The 13,517-nt window shown below is 50.1% G+C and overlaps 1 long non-coding RNA gene and 1 pseudogene across 1 annotated transcript; both read left to right on the forward strand.

The window, feature by feature from the left end:
- The first annotated feature begins 2,945 nt into the window (after positions 1-2,945).
- On the forward strand, positions 2,946-6,320 carry LOC135576325 (uncharacterized). Its single transcript, XR_010467986.1, has 3 exons — positions 2,946-3,271; positions 3,542-3,619; positions 3,711-6,320. It is a non-coding gene; the product is annotated as an uncharacterized LOC135576325 (long non-coding RNA).
- Positions 6,321-10,400: 4,080 nt separating this feature from the next.
- On the forward strand, positions 10,401-12,596 carry LOC102086250 (ciliary microtubule associated protein 1A-like; annotated as a pseudogene).
- The last annotated feature ends 921 nt before the right edge of the window (positions 12,597-13,517 follow it).

Raw genomic sequence — 13,517 nt, forward strand, 5'->3', positions numbered from 1 at the left:
TCTGCAGACTTCAGTCCTTCCTCAGGGAAAAGGAGTCTAATTGGTAGGATTTAGAGAGTTGGTGTGTTCCTAGAGTGGAGTCCTGTATTGCCTCTGCTCTAACAAAAATGGCAGGATGCCCTGCATTACCCAAGTGAACATAAATTTCTCTCTCAGAACACCAGCCATGCAACATCCCGCAGTTTCTGTTCCCCTCCCACCCATCCCCAGAGGTTTATTCTGCAGCAGTTGAGGAGGGGAAAGAGTTCACTTTGGCCCATCTCAGGCCAAAGCAGCTGAGTTCCCTGCCTTGGCACACACCAGTGCCTGTAGAGGAGACACACAGGAGTTTGTTGCTGCTCATCTCCTTCCTTTTGCTGTTACACACGTTCTTGGAATCCCCTTACACACCATCTGCTCCCCTTCTACTCAGGCTGAGGCTGAACACGACAGAAAGAGGCAACAATCAAAGCTGAGAAGGGATTTTCACTTTTGCGGCTGCTCAACCCCTCCAGGGATGGTGACTCCAGCACTGCCCTGGGCAGCCTGTTCCAAAGCCCAAGAGCACTTTGGGGAAGAAATTGTTCCCAAGATCCAACCTCAGCCTCCCCTGGCACAACCTGGGGCCGTTTCTTTGCGTCCTGATGCTCGTTCCTTGGAAAAGCGACAAATTCATCGGATGTTGCCAGTTGACTTCTCTATTAGCTTGCACAAAACTTTCTTTTCTGAGAAGCAGGGATGAAGTGGATCCATACCGGGACACTGATCTATACCACACTGTGCTGCCCTGCTTGCTAAGGCCTTTGTGTCACTGGATCTGGTATTGTCTGACTTAAGTCCCAACCCACCAACACAAGAAAAGAGCATTTTTAAGGATGCCAGAGCAATGAAGACGTTTGTGTACAACGGGACATTCCACTCTACTGCTTGTACGTGAACTAAGGAGCATCAACTCCTACAAGTTTTACTCCATTTGAAATATGGCATCTATAAATCTATATGGTACTCTAATGAGGCGTGAAGAAAGGAAAACTCATGACTACTGTAAAGCCTATGTAATAAAACTGCCCAGATTTAAGATCACAGATGTATTCCAAATATCTCAACGTGACCATTGCCCTTGCAGGCTCTTGATCTGCTCAGGGACTCCAACCATTCCATCATCTGCACGGCTTTTGAGACCATGGAATAGCCCTGGGGGATGAAAATTCGGGCGTGAGTCGACATTGTGAGCTGGCAGCTCAGAAGGCCCATGGTATCCTGGGCTGCAGCTTGGGCTGTGAGGTCACAGAGCCGCTCTGTGTCACACCCTGGTGTGTAGTGCTGTGCACGGACACCGCTCCGGCAGTGCTGGCAGCGTTAGCAGCGGCGGCAGCAGCATCTGCAGCGGCAGCAGCATTTGCAGCGGCAGCAGCAGAAGCGCCAGCATCTACAGCAGCGGCGGCAGTGGCCAAAGCAGCAGCAGCATTTGCAGCAGCAGCGGTCACAGCAGCAGCATCATTTACTGTAGCAGCGGCAGTGGTCACAGCAGCAGCAGTTATTTGCAGCAGCTGCAGTGGCCACAGCAGCAGCAATATTTGTGGCAGAACTAGTGGCAGTGCCACGATGAAGGGGTGGGGGGTCACCTCACTCCTTATCCTCCTCCTCCTGGTTCTGCAAGCCCAGGAGGTCGGGGCAGTGCCGTGCAGACAACGGGAAATTGGTAGGCAGGAGGGCGGGGGTGGGCACCCAGTGCAAAGATTTCCAGTAAGAAATCCCCGAGGATCCGTGTGTTTGTCCATCCAGTCCTTGAGGGGTGTTGCACACGGCCTGGAAACAGTATTTTGAGAGCTGCCAGGTGCCAGCAAGCAGGTCATCATGGACCCTCTGCAGCTTTGGGAACCTCCACCCACGTCTGGGTCCCACATCATTACCTGACCTCGCCTCCAGTCACCGCAGGTCACTGAGAAAGAAGCAGATGACAAGATCTAACAGAATGTGCTTGATTCCAGATGTGCCTGTAGCCGATGGCCTCGCCACTCCACAGCCGGCTCTTGTCCAGAAGCATCGCGGCAATCCCTCAGGTCTGTTGCTTGAACGAGTGAGCATTTAGGGTTTAATATTCTGAAGACGTCCATTGAAATATTTCCTGGGAGTTTCTCTGTTGTGTCTGTCTGCAGACACGGCTGGACGCAAGGGATTTCTAGGGTACCAACTGGCTTCCGGAACTGACACTCAGGGCCGTCTCATGGGTACGTCGTGGCTTTTATCCTCTTTGGGGAGCTCCCAGCTCAAAGCTGTTCAGTGATGATGGTATGCATCAAAGTGTGTGATGGAAACTTCTTGTGGGTGTTCAGGTGCAGGTGTGAACACTGGGAGGGCTTTTCCAGCGTCGCAGCTCGCCTGGCGTCACAAGGGTGAGTGCTCAACCTTGGCTGACTTCACGGGCTAAACACTCGTTTTCAGTAGGCGGGTAATAGGATGTAGGCACCCAGCCCAGAGATCTCCAGGTAAGAAATCCACGAGGATCCATGTGTTTGTCCATCCAGCACTCGAGGGGTGTTGCACACAGCCTGGAAACAGTATTTTAAGAGCTACCAGGTGCCAGCAAGCAGGTCACCCCGGTCCCTCAGCAGCTTTGAAAACCTCCACCCACGTCTGGGTCCCACCTGATCTCCTCCACATTTTACCGCAGGTCACTGAGAAAGAAGCAGATGACAAAATCTAACGGAATGTGCTTGATTCCAGATCTGCCTGTAGCCGACGGCCTTGCAACTCCACAGCCGGCTCTTGTCCAGAAGCATCACGGCAATCCCTCAGGTCTGTTGCTTGAACGAGTGAGCATTTAGGGTTTAATATTCTGAAGACGTCCATTGAAATATTTCCTGGGAGCTTCTCTGTTGTGTCTGTCTGCAGACATGGCTGGACGCAAGGGATTTCTAGGGTACCAACTGGCTTCCGGAACTGACACTCAGGGCCGTCTCATGGGTACGTCGTGGCTTTTTGCTTCCTTCGGGAGCTGCCAGCTCAAAGCTATTCAGTGATGATGGTATGCATCACAGTGTGTGACGGAAACTTCTCGTGGGTGTTCAGTTGCAGGTGTGAACACCGGGAGGGCTTTTCCAGCATCGCAGCTCACCTGGCGTCACCAGGGTGAGTGCTCAGCCTTGGCTGACTTCACGGGCTACGCACTCGTGTACAGTATTTTATTTCTCAGGAATTTAACTTCATACTTTCCGTTAAGGTCATCAAAGAGCAAAGCCTAAGGCAGGAGTACAAAAAGCTTCCCAGCATCCCTCAATCGTCAACGATGGTGGGTATATATCACTCTTCAGCAGAAGTGCTTCTCACAAGGGCGCTTTCCCCAACTGAACTGGCACCCTCAAATGCTCTGACTTTGTTTCTGAGTGTTGTCCATGTATTTTGAGAAATATTGCCTCCTGAAGATATTGGCTCTCGAAGAGGTTACTTGTAATTAAACTGACTCAATTTCTTTTTAAAGACCTAGGCCGTGAGCCTGCAGAACGAGCTGTTCTGTGGTGTGTGTCACAAGGTCTAATGGAAACTTCTCGTGGCTGTTCAGGTGCAGGTGTGAGCACAGGAAGGGCTTTTCCAGCTCCTCACGTGGGTCCCGAGCCACAGCTCACCTGGCATCGCAAGGGTGAGTGCTCAGCCTTGGCTGACTTCACGGGCTGAGCACTTGTTTTCGGTTTTTTATTGCTCAGGAATTTAACTTTCTACTTTCTGTTAAGGTCCACAAGAAACAAAGCCTAAGGTATTAAGACGAAAGTCTTCCCAGCATAAATCAGTCCTCAACCAAGTCCTGGAGGAACTGGACAAAGTAGAGCATGGTGGGTATATATCGCTCTAGAGCAGAAGACTTGGGAAGTGGAGGTTTAGATACACATGCTCTTCAGAAGGGCGCTTTCCCTGACTAAATTGACACCCTCAAATGCTCTGGCTTTGTTTCTGAGTGTTATCAATGTATTCTGAGAAATATTGCCTCCTGAAGATATTGGTTCTTGAAGAGGTTACTTCTCATTAAACTGATTCCATTTCTTTCTAAAGACCTGAGCCATGACACTGGGGAGACCGTGGCGTTTCAGAAAAGAGGAGACCAGGTAGTGCCGATCTACGATGAAGGGACTTGGACAATGAAATCACGAGGCATGCCAGGTAATTGCTGTCCTTTGGTCATCCACTGTCATGAACCAAAATCCCTGTGTCTGCAGGCTCTTCAGCAGCCAAACTCTTGCCTTGAGTGCCCCCCCAGGCACAAGGGAGGGGTCCCTCCTGTGCACTGAGGTCCAAAGGGATGCACTGAGAGATCGAGCACGGTTTAGGGGGAACCTGCCCCGAACTCCTGCATCCTCTGCTGAGGCTTTACCTTTCTGTGATTCTTGGCAGAGCTGCCCAACCCCGGGGAAGCCCGCCAGGCTGGAATCAACGGCCTCCTTGACAAGATTCCAGGTACGGAGCAGCCTTGCAGGGCCAGAAGTGGGAGACAAGGCCTGAAGGCTGGGGGCATGCAAGCAGTGCCCGTGCTGGAGCAAAGGCAAAGGGGGGAGCGGGGTTCAGGTGTCTCCCCATGGGCCGGACTCTGTCCTCCTGGGGTGTGGGTTCCCCGGGGAGGGAGAGCTGGGGGTGGCATTCCCTGACACAGGGATGGTTTTTGTCTGTCTCGCTCCAAGGGACAGTTGATCAAACTGCTGTCAGACCTCATGTGAGATCAGCCGTAGTGTGCAGGACACACTGAGGTACATAATTGTTCATCCAGGTTGGAGCGTCAAGAATAAGAACAATACTACTGACACCGCGACCTACAAGAACCACTGCTTAGAAGCTGTCGTGGGGGTATTGGGCTCCCTCCTGTTTGGGATAGTGCTGTTTTGTGCATGCTGGCTGTGCAAGAGGAGAATACAAAAGTGAGTTGTTGAGCAGGGGCTGTTGCCAAACTCCTGTATCAGATGGCGGCCATTAGACATGAAACATTTAGAGGCAGGATATTCTGAAGTGCCCGCTTAGTTACTGGCCAAACTCCACTGAGGTTCCTGCTGAAGGATGGCTTAACCTGCGCTCAGCTCCTGGCTGCTCTTTTCCAAACCCGCTCTTCCTTTTCCAAGTTTTAGTTTAAAGTGCCCCAGCCTCGACGAGGGCTGACCCAGCAACAATCGTACGCAGAGCAAGGTCAGGAAGAAAAATGAGGGATGACATTGCCATGGACAGGGAGTGATGTGTTCCTACGAGCAGAAATCACCCTGTTGGGTCCTGCTGTAAATCCCAGGTGTTCACCTCGGCCAGGGTGTCCCTGCAGCTCCAACTGCAGCTCCCCCGTGCAGCCGGGTGCCCGCACCCCACGGGTCGCCCAGCGCTGCCCCGCAGCCTCGCACCCCCCGGCACCACGGCCACGGCGGGGCCTCAGCAGCCTCTTCTCTCCGCAGGCGCCGCGAAGCCAAGGCCAAGGCAGCTGGGAACGCGGCATAACAATAAACACAGTTGAGCAGCACAATTGTCTGGGCACTCACCAGTTCTGCGCCGAACTTCATGTCAGGGCACGCAGGGAGGTGGATGCCGCGGTGCCAGCGGGCAGGGAGCTGGGCGGGGGACGCTCCGTCGGGCTGGGGCGACACAGCTTCCCTGGTGGGACCGGCCTGCGGAGCTGGGCCAGGAGGGAGAGCTGCAGAGAGAGGAAACATTGGGGGCTGTTCACAAAATGACGTCAACCTCATGTCCATCAATTCCCACTTTTACCATCTCATAACACATCGTGATGCTTAATACATCTCCCAGCTTTTTTATTCCAGCAGAAGCTTAAATTAACCACGTGTCCTACAGTCACCATTAAAGCTTTACAGAAGACAGGAAACTACTGCTGAACCACGTGCTGCTGAACCACGTGCTGCTGAACACGGGCCACGATTTCTTTGTATGAGCTGCCATTTCTTTCTGACAGTAATTGCAATGTATGGAGCAAGAGACCTGAGAAAACGCCTTTCTTAGATTCCAGATCAATAAATATGTATGTGTGTGAAAAGTTTAAACTCATGAAGGAAGTCCAAGTTATGTTTATATCACGGGCCATGGTAATTTCTGCAGGTGTGGAGTGCTTTATTCAGCTTTATTCACCAACTGAAACATTTTCATTGAAATAGTTTCATCAAAATAAAGTAGTTTCCTGTCAGTCTGCTGATTTTCTTAATTTTTGAACGCTATTCTGTTTCACTGAAACACAGAGGCTTTGTTACCATTACTTCCAAGTAACTTCCTGGAGGCTTGACATATTAATTTGATGCTATTTACTGCTATATTTTATTATTTTGTTTTGACAAGTGTCAAATGCCGTGTGTCAGAGTGTTGTGATACTGGTCCCACAGGAAAGTGGAAATTTTGTATCTGCATAGTTGGTGATTAAATCTCATACATTCACAATAAGCATCTAAATGAGTTTCTGAGCATTGAGTGGTCTGTCAGAAGGAAATCCCATATTCCAGTAGTAACCAATGAAGCAAAGTGTCTGCTGCTCACAGACCACGGGAATTTAATTGTCATATCACATTCTGGCAGGTTTCTTGCACTGACGGGGCTCTCATGACATTTCACAATGATAATAATTATTCAGATTTCAATGGATTCAAATTTAGACTGCCGAGGAAGAGAAGGGGACTCAAAAAGAGATTGCTGAGCAGAGACATGGCAGCAAAGACTCCGGTGAACCTGAAGAGACGGCAATACTGGGACTCTCAAACTCTCCGTGTCTGCACATAGATAGATAGATATTCTTAACAGCGCAGAAATGTGGAGCTGCTCACCTTGCAAGAAAAGATCCTGCTCAACAAGGAGGAGGCCCAAGCTTTACCAGTAAACACAACTCCCATGATCTACAAACATCACTTCAGAAACTCGGGCTGCCTGGAAAAACTGCTCTTCACCCTTCCTCGTTTAATTGAAACTGTCCTTTCAATTGCAAAGGCCACCCATTAGCATTACAAAGTCACAGGACTTTCTCCTCAGTTCTGCTGCGCTGCTTTTCTCACATTCAGGATGCTGAGACAGCCTGATCTCTGAGGGAAGTTTATTTTGTTTTAAGCAGAAGAAGAGATATTCTCATTCGAGACACCAACAAGACGCCTAACAAGAGTCTTTTGCGAACAAAAATACTTAAAGTACTGTAAGCGAATGAAGCGGAACGCGACAAGTGCGGGGCTGGCCCTGCGGGTCCCTGCGGCGCAGCAGCCCCGGCCCCGCCGCCGCCTCAGCCGCCTCTTCCCGCCCTTTGTCCCGCCCCTTTTTCTCCCCTCAGGGCCCGGCGGCCCCTCAGCGTCTCCCGCCGCCGCTGCCCCTGCCCTGCGCCGCGCTGGCGGGACTGCGAACGGGGACTTTATACCGCAAAAACACTCTTCTCTAAAATAATGTGTGTTGACAAGTCATTCTGGAACCTTTTCAGTGATTCTCTGCCACAGTTCGCACACAAAAGGAAATTGACCAACGGGACACAAAAGCCCAAGCATTCATGACCCTCCCTAACTGAACAAGCACGATTTCCAGAAGAATTGACATCACAGAAAATAAGTTGGGGCAAGGTGAAAAACATTATTGTTGCCACCTAAAGTAACAGACACCCACAGCATTGAATTACCTATTTATTGTAAAACAATTTCCAGGGGCACTGTTATATTTGGCACCTGTACTTTGGTGCACTCTATGGCTACATGGTACCTCAGAGCACATGTTGGAAGGTACAAGGGCTTTTATTTACTTTGTCGACTCTAAGGCGCTTTTTCAAAAAAACCCATAGCCTATGTCTGCTCTAAAGTTTGATGTGAATTTTCAAAAGTAATTAGTAAAGGCCGGAAAGTTCCTATTAAAAAAAATCCACTGCAAATGGATTCTTATCTGATAACAACCAGACTCTGGCTGGCCAAAATCTGCACAAGTACAATCCCCATATTGATGAAGTACTTACAGCAGGAAACAATTTTCAGTGACACGCAGACAGAGATACAAATGACAGAATTATTTCAACACTTTCAATTGTTGACCACAACTTTCAATAAAGCGCCTTAGCATGGATTAACTCTGGCTACTTTCTTGTTGCTGTACCCTCCATCATCTATGAGCACATCCAGAAACATAGATTGATTGTACCTACCCCTTTTGAGCCCTTCAAATGCTCTTTCAAAAGCCTGATCTTGACACAGGGCACAACCACAGGGGTGGGCGAGCATCAGAGTGTGGCCATTACAAATAAGATCTGCAGACTTCAGTCCTTCCTCAGGGAAAAGGAGTCTAATTGGTAGGATTTAGAGAGTTGGTGTGTTCCTAGAGTGGAGTCCTGTATTGCCTCTGCTCTAACAAAAATGGCAGGATGCCCTGGGTTACCCAGTGAATACAAATCTCTCTCTCAGAACACCAGCCATGCAACATCCCGCAGTTTCTGTTCCCCTCCCACCCATCCCCAGAGGTTTATTCTGCAGCAGTTGGGGAGGAGACAGAGTTCACTTTGGCCCATCTCAGGCCAAAGCAGCTGATTTCCCTGCATTAGCACACACCAGTCCCTGTAGAGGAGACAGACAGGAGCTTGTTGCTGCTCATCTCCTTCCTTTTGCTGTTACACAAGTTCTTGGGATCCCTTTACATCAGCTCTCCTTCTACTCAGGCTGAGGCTAAATACGGTATAAAGAGGCAAGAATCAAAGCTGAGGAAGGATTTTAACTTTATCACTAGATTCTATCCTAACAGAATTCTTCAGCTCTCATCATGCCCTGCTCTGCCTTGGTATTGGCATTTCTCTATCTCCCTTTCCAGCAGAAACTGGAAAGAGACATTTTAGCACTAGTATGTGTGTTTTAATACCAAACGTACATGAGTGAAAGCAAAGGAAGCATCATGTACTTACAGACCAATGAAACTTCTCGCAGCAATAAAAATAGATCCATGATGCAGATGGGATTTATTTTTAAATCTTGTAGGATTATGTGAAATGCAGTCAGTAAAGCTGCGTCTCTCACTCTGTGTAGCTCTGCTGCCTCCTGCTGGCCACATGTGCACGTACTTGTGCCTGAAACCAGGGGAAACCAACTGCAGGAGATCTGAATATTCATTTAACCACACAGCGCTCCATCAGAGCTCTTTGCAGGTTCCCTGCTCAAAGTGACGCATGTTTTGGGGTAACCGCTGTTACTGAACAGACCGCAAAGGAAAATACTGAGTTTGCATCTTGGGAGTCACAGGGCACTGAGAATCCGGACACCTGTGCTGAGGGTTGGATTTGGTCATCAGAGCAAGATTATTCCTGTGCTAATCTGAGGGTGCGAGGGAAACAGTGATTTGGGGAGGATAGGATACTTTTTATAGCTGTCACATTTTTTGCAACACAGTGTTTGTGGGTCCCTGACATGGACAATCAGAGATGTGGCGGCTGAGGTTCTGTAGTGGAAATGCTTTTCTTCTGCTATTGAAGCCCAAATCTCCCTCCAACAGTCTTAGAGTAACGAATCTGGAAATATTAGTTTGCCTCAGCAGGAAAAGCCTCTGGTACCCAGCGGTGCTGTGTGAGCGCTGTGTCACTTGCCACCTCTGTCACTGAGTGTAAAGACAGTGTAAAAACCAGGTGCTTTGGAAAGCTCCCCCAGTCTCTGCTGATGTTCAAAATCAGTCTCATGTGCACCCTGAAAATACACATGGAGACAGGACAAGCAGATCTCAGGAAGGTCTGGCCCTGCAGGCCAGACGTTCCCAGTTCCACATCACCAGCTGATGCCATCACACAGCCTCCCAATGTCACAGAGCATTTCCAGGACGATCCCAGGCTGTCCCCAGGGTCCCCTGGTCGCTGCCACCACAACCTCTCTTGCCAGATCTCTGACTGCCCTCACTGACAACCTCTCTTGCCACATCTCTGGCTGCTCTCACTGCTCGCCACGCTCTGTGCTGCAGAGACGAAGCAGACACAGACATTGTCATCCTCATCCCTTTTGACTGCCGCAGCTGAGACAGGTGAAGTGCGGAGACTCCTGCTTCCCTGCCATGGTTCAGCATTGGCCATGAGCTCCCCTGTGACCAGTGGGATTTGCATCCTCAGGCTTTGAACAAATCCAGTGGTGGGGAATCCACAACTGCTCTGGGCAGAGGGTCTCGACACCCTCATCATAAAATCTGTTCTTCTAACAAGACTGTTTGTATTCTTGGGTGAGACAGGAATCACTTGGTACAGGACCAAGATGTCACCAACAGGTGACTGAGATCATTTAAAGAACCACTGTCAAAGATATTAATCAAAGTGGTTTTAATATGATGTCAGAAAAGTGTGACTTAACAAAGTTCCATGGCAAGGTTCACTAGTAATGTACAGCACAATCATTTGAACAGTAATTCAGAACTACTACAACACAAACCAAGACACAATTCTGCTTCTTCCTCAGGCTTTTGAAGCAGCTCCCAGCATGGACGGAGCTTTCGTGGGGACTTGGAGACCTCATCGTCCACGGGGCCTCATCACAGCCCAGTTCACCAGCCCTGGACCCAAATACTCAGTCCACGGGACAATGGGTAAGACAAAGATCAGAGTGGTGTGTGGCACGTTGAGCACACCCATGGTAAAAATCAGTTACAAACCCACTTTCCTTTTCTTCCTAGGTTACATAAACCACAACCCCACCAAAGTCAAAGCCCCTGCGTACACATGCAGAGGGGCAAAAGCTCCTGCGGAAGGTGGCTGCTCCCCAGGCCCTCACTATTACGTGGAGCCCTCCATGACCAGGACTGGGAAGTACGTGGCTCCAGCCTACGCCATCACTGGACTTCCCAGGATAAAGACAGAGATCATACCTGGACCCAGTGAGTAACATTCCTCCAGCTGTTTGTTCAGACAAGGCAAATATGTTTTCACCTTTCCCTGCCATAGTGGTACAAAAGATAGATGGCTACAAAAGGCTCAGCTCACCCTTCCAATGAGCTGTCGAAGTTTTCCAGCAGTTGGCACTTCTGCAGCTGTTATGGAGAGCAGCTCTTGGTGAAATTGCCTCCTTGGCTTGAGAAAAATGTCAGAAATTCACCGCCTTTGTGCTGTTGTCCTCTGCCCTAGGCGATTACAGCCCAGAGAAATCCAACAGACACGTCTTTAAGTGCCCGCCTGAGCAATCCATGGGCTTCCGGAACTGGGGCGTGAAAACCAACCTCAGTCCAGGTCCCAGTACCTACACCTTGCCCAGGGTGCTGGGCCCCAACACGGCGCACACGCCTGCCAGTCCGTGTCACTCCATGAAGAGCAGGAGTCAGCGGGATCGCTACGATGCTGACCTTGCCAAGGTGAGAGTCACATCCAGGGGCCACAAAAACACACAAAGAGAAAAATCACTGCCCATGCCTCCACCAACTTGCACTAGAAGGGCTGTGTGGTTCCCAAATCCTTTGCCCAGCTCGCTGAACTGGTGCATCCTGCGCCAGGCGCAGGTAAGAACAAACACCGGCTGTTTTCACCCAGCAGCTCCCCTGACTCTCTTACAGACCCCAGGCCCTGCAGCGCTCCCGAAGATCGAGCTGGACTTTTTCAAAACCAGAGCTCCCAGTTACACCATAGGAACCCGCTCCTAGCTCCGAGACAAGACGGTCAAACCGGGGCCGGCGGATTACCGCACGGGAAGGGTAAGGCAGCCGCCTTCTGCTCCTGCGCAGCTTTGCCAAAGCATCTCCCCTTCCGCTGGGGCTGCCTTGAGCTGCACAGTGTCCTGCTGCAGTGACAAGCTGCAGGACAGCCCTCCTGTCCCTTCCCTTGTCCCCAGCCCAGCAGAGGGAAGGCAAGGAACACTGTTTTCCCCTTACGCTGTCTCAACCAGTAAATGTTATAGGCTCATACATTGCGAGCTCTTCAGGAGGCCACTCCTCAGAAGGGACAAGCAGACACAGGTCCCTGCCTTCCTAATGCTGGGAAGATGATTTTGGAGGGGAGGGGAATCCAGTAAAGTCTGGCTGGAGCTCGACGTCCTCTGGACTCAGACCCAGCTCAGCTCAGCTCAGCTCAGCTTTCCACACCAGCTGTGATGAACTTTTCAGTCTGTTTGCTACTGAAAACCAGATTTTTGTTCACTGTCTGCAAAAACAAACTCAATGGATGTCTTTTACCTGTCACTAAACTGTTTTTCTCTTTTGTTCACATACGTCCCCCAAAATGAGAAGGAAATCCAATGAATCACAGCCTCAGGACATCTCGAGTGCTCTGCTAATACTTGAGGTTTCCAACAAGCGTGCTGCACGAATAGGTGCAGCGAGCTGGAGGCCGCAAGGCACACGTACAGCGGTGTGCGAGGAGGAGCTGCCAGTGCCCATCGGCACCCTTGTTCCGGCAGACGGCCGTCGCTGAGGACAAGTCTGCTGGGTCAGGACACTGAACTGCGCTGCACCCACAGCCAGCCCTGACCAAACAGAGACACAGAGAGATGCAGAGTGACTGTCCAGAAATGGCACTGGGCTCGGGGCCACGGGCAGGGCAACAGGCACCCAGACAAGCGATGACAAGGGCCCATGGTCACCTTTTTCTCCTTTACCTCTTCCAGGTGGTGCTGATCAAGCCCCAGGCGCCTGCAGCCACGTTTGGACTGCGCCATTCCATGTACACCACTCCCCTGATCCTTGACATTTGAGATGTGTTGAATAAAACAACGTGTTGCTCAGAGAGGTTTTCTCTTCACCTTGAGACATGGGGAGGGGTTTCTGTGGGTGAGGAAGAGCTGCTTGCTCTGTTTAACCCTAGAAGCAGCTAAATCACTACAAAGTTCAGACTGGAGAGCATTGAAATCCTATGAGGAAGCGACGCAGACAGGTCTAACTGCACATTTTCTCCTGATTGCCCTAAACACAACCAAATGAGGACCCTGATTGCTCACTTCACCCTGGACTTGTCTTGTTCTTCCTCTGACACCTGCTGCACACCTGGCTGAGGACAGATACAATCCACACAGTGCGACTGGAGCTGAACGCTGCACCCCAAAACCAGCCGGGTCCTTCCCTGCACGCTCTCAGCAGAGAGCAGAGCATCCTGGGGACAGCTCAGGAAAAGTAATCACTAATTCCTGTTTGAAAAGGCAAAAAATAGTGATACAGCAAGGATTTCTCCTGGGTGATATGGGATATTTTTTATAGGTTTGCAATGATGTGTCCTGGAGGCTCAATTGCATAGTTATGACTTTGGATAGTAACACTTTGATTTTGGTCACTAATCCTATGTCACTGAAGGATGTTCTTTAACCAGAGACACGTTTCGGGTGTCAGACCAGGCCTGTCCAAATCACTCTTGCTCTGAACCAGCTCGTAAAAGGATGCGTGTTTGCAGTCATTAGAGCTTTATCCTGGGATATGCGATGGGAGACAAAAACAAGTGTTTGCAGGGGAAACTGGCGATTTGCACATTGAAGCTGTTATTTCAGCCCCAGCAAACGTCAAGTGCCAGCAAACTCTGTGCAAACTGTGCACAGGCATAACCTGGAAACAGAGGCAGGACCTGGAAACAGAGGCACAACCTGAAAACACATGCACAACCTGGAAACATGGGTACAACCTGGCAG

This window comes from Columba livia, chromosome 25 (genome assembly GCF_036013475.1).
Source record: "Columba livia isolate bColLiv1 breed racing homer chromosome 25, bColLiv1.pat.W.v2, whole genome shotgun sequence".
Classification (NCBI taxonomy): Eukaryota; Metazoa; Chordata; class Aves; order Columbiformes; family Columbidae; genus Columba; species Columba livia.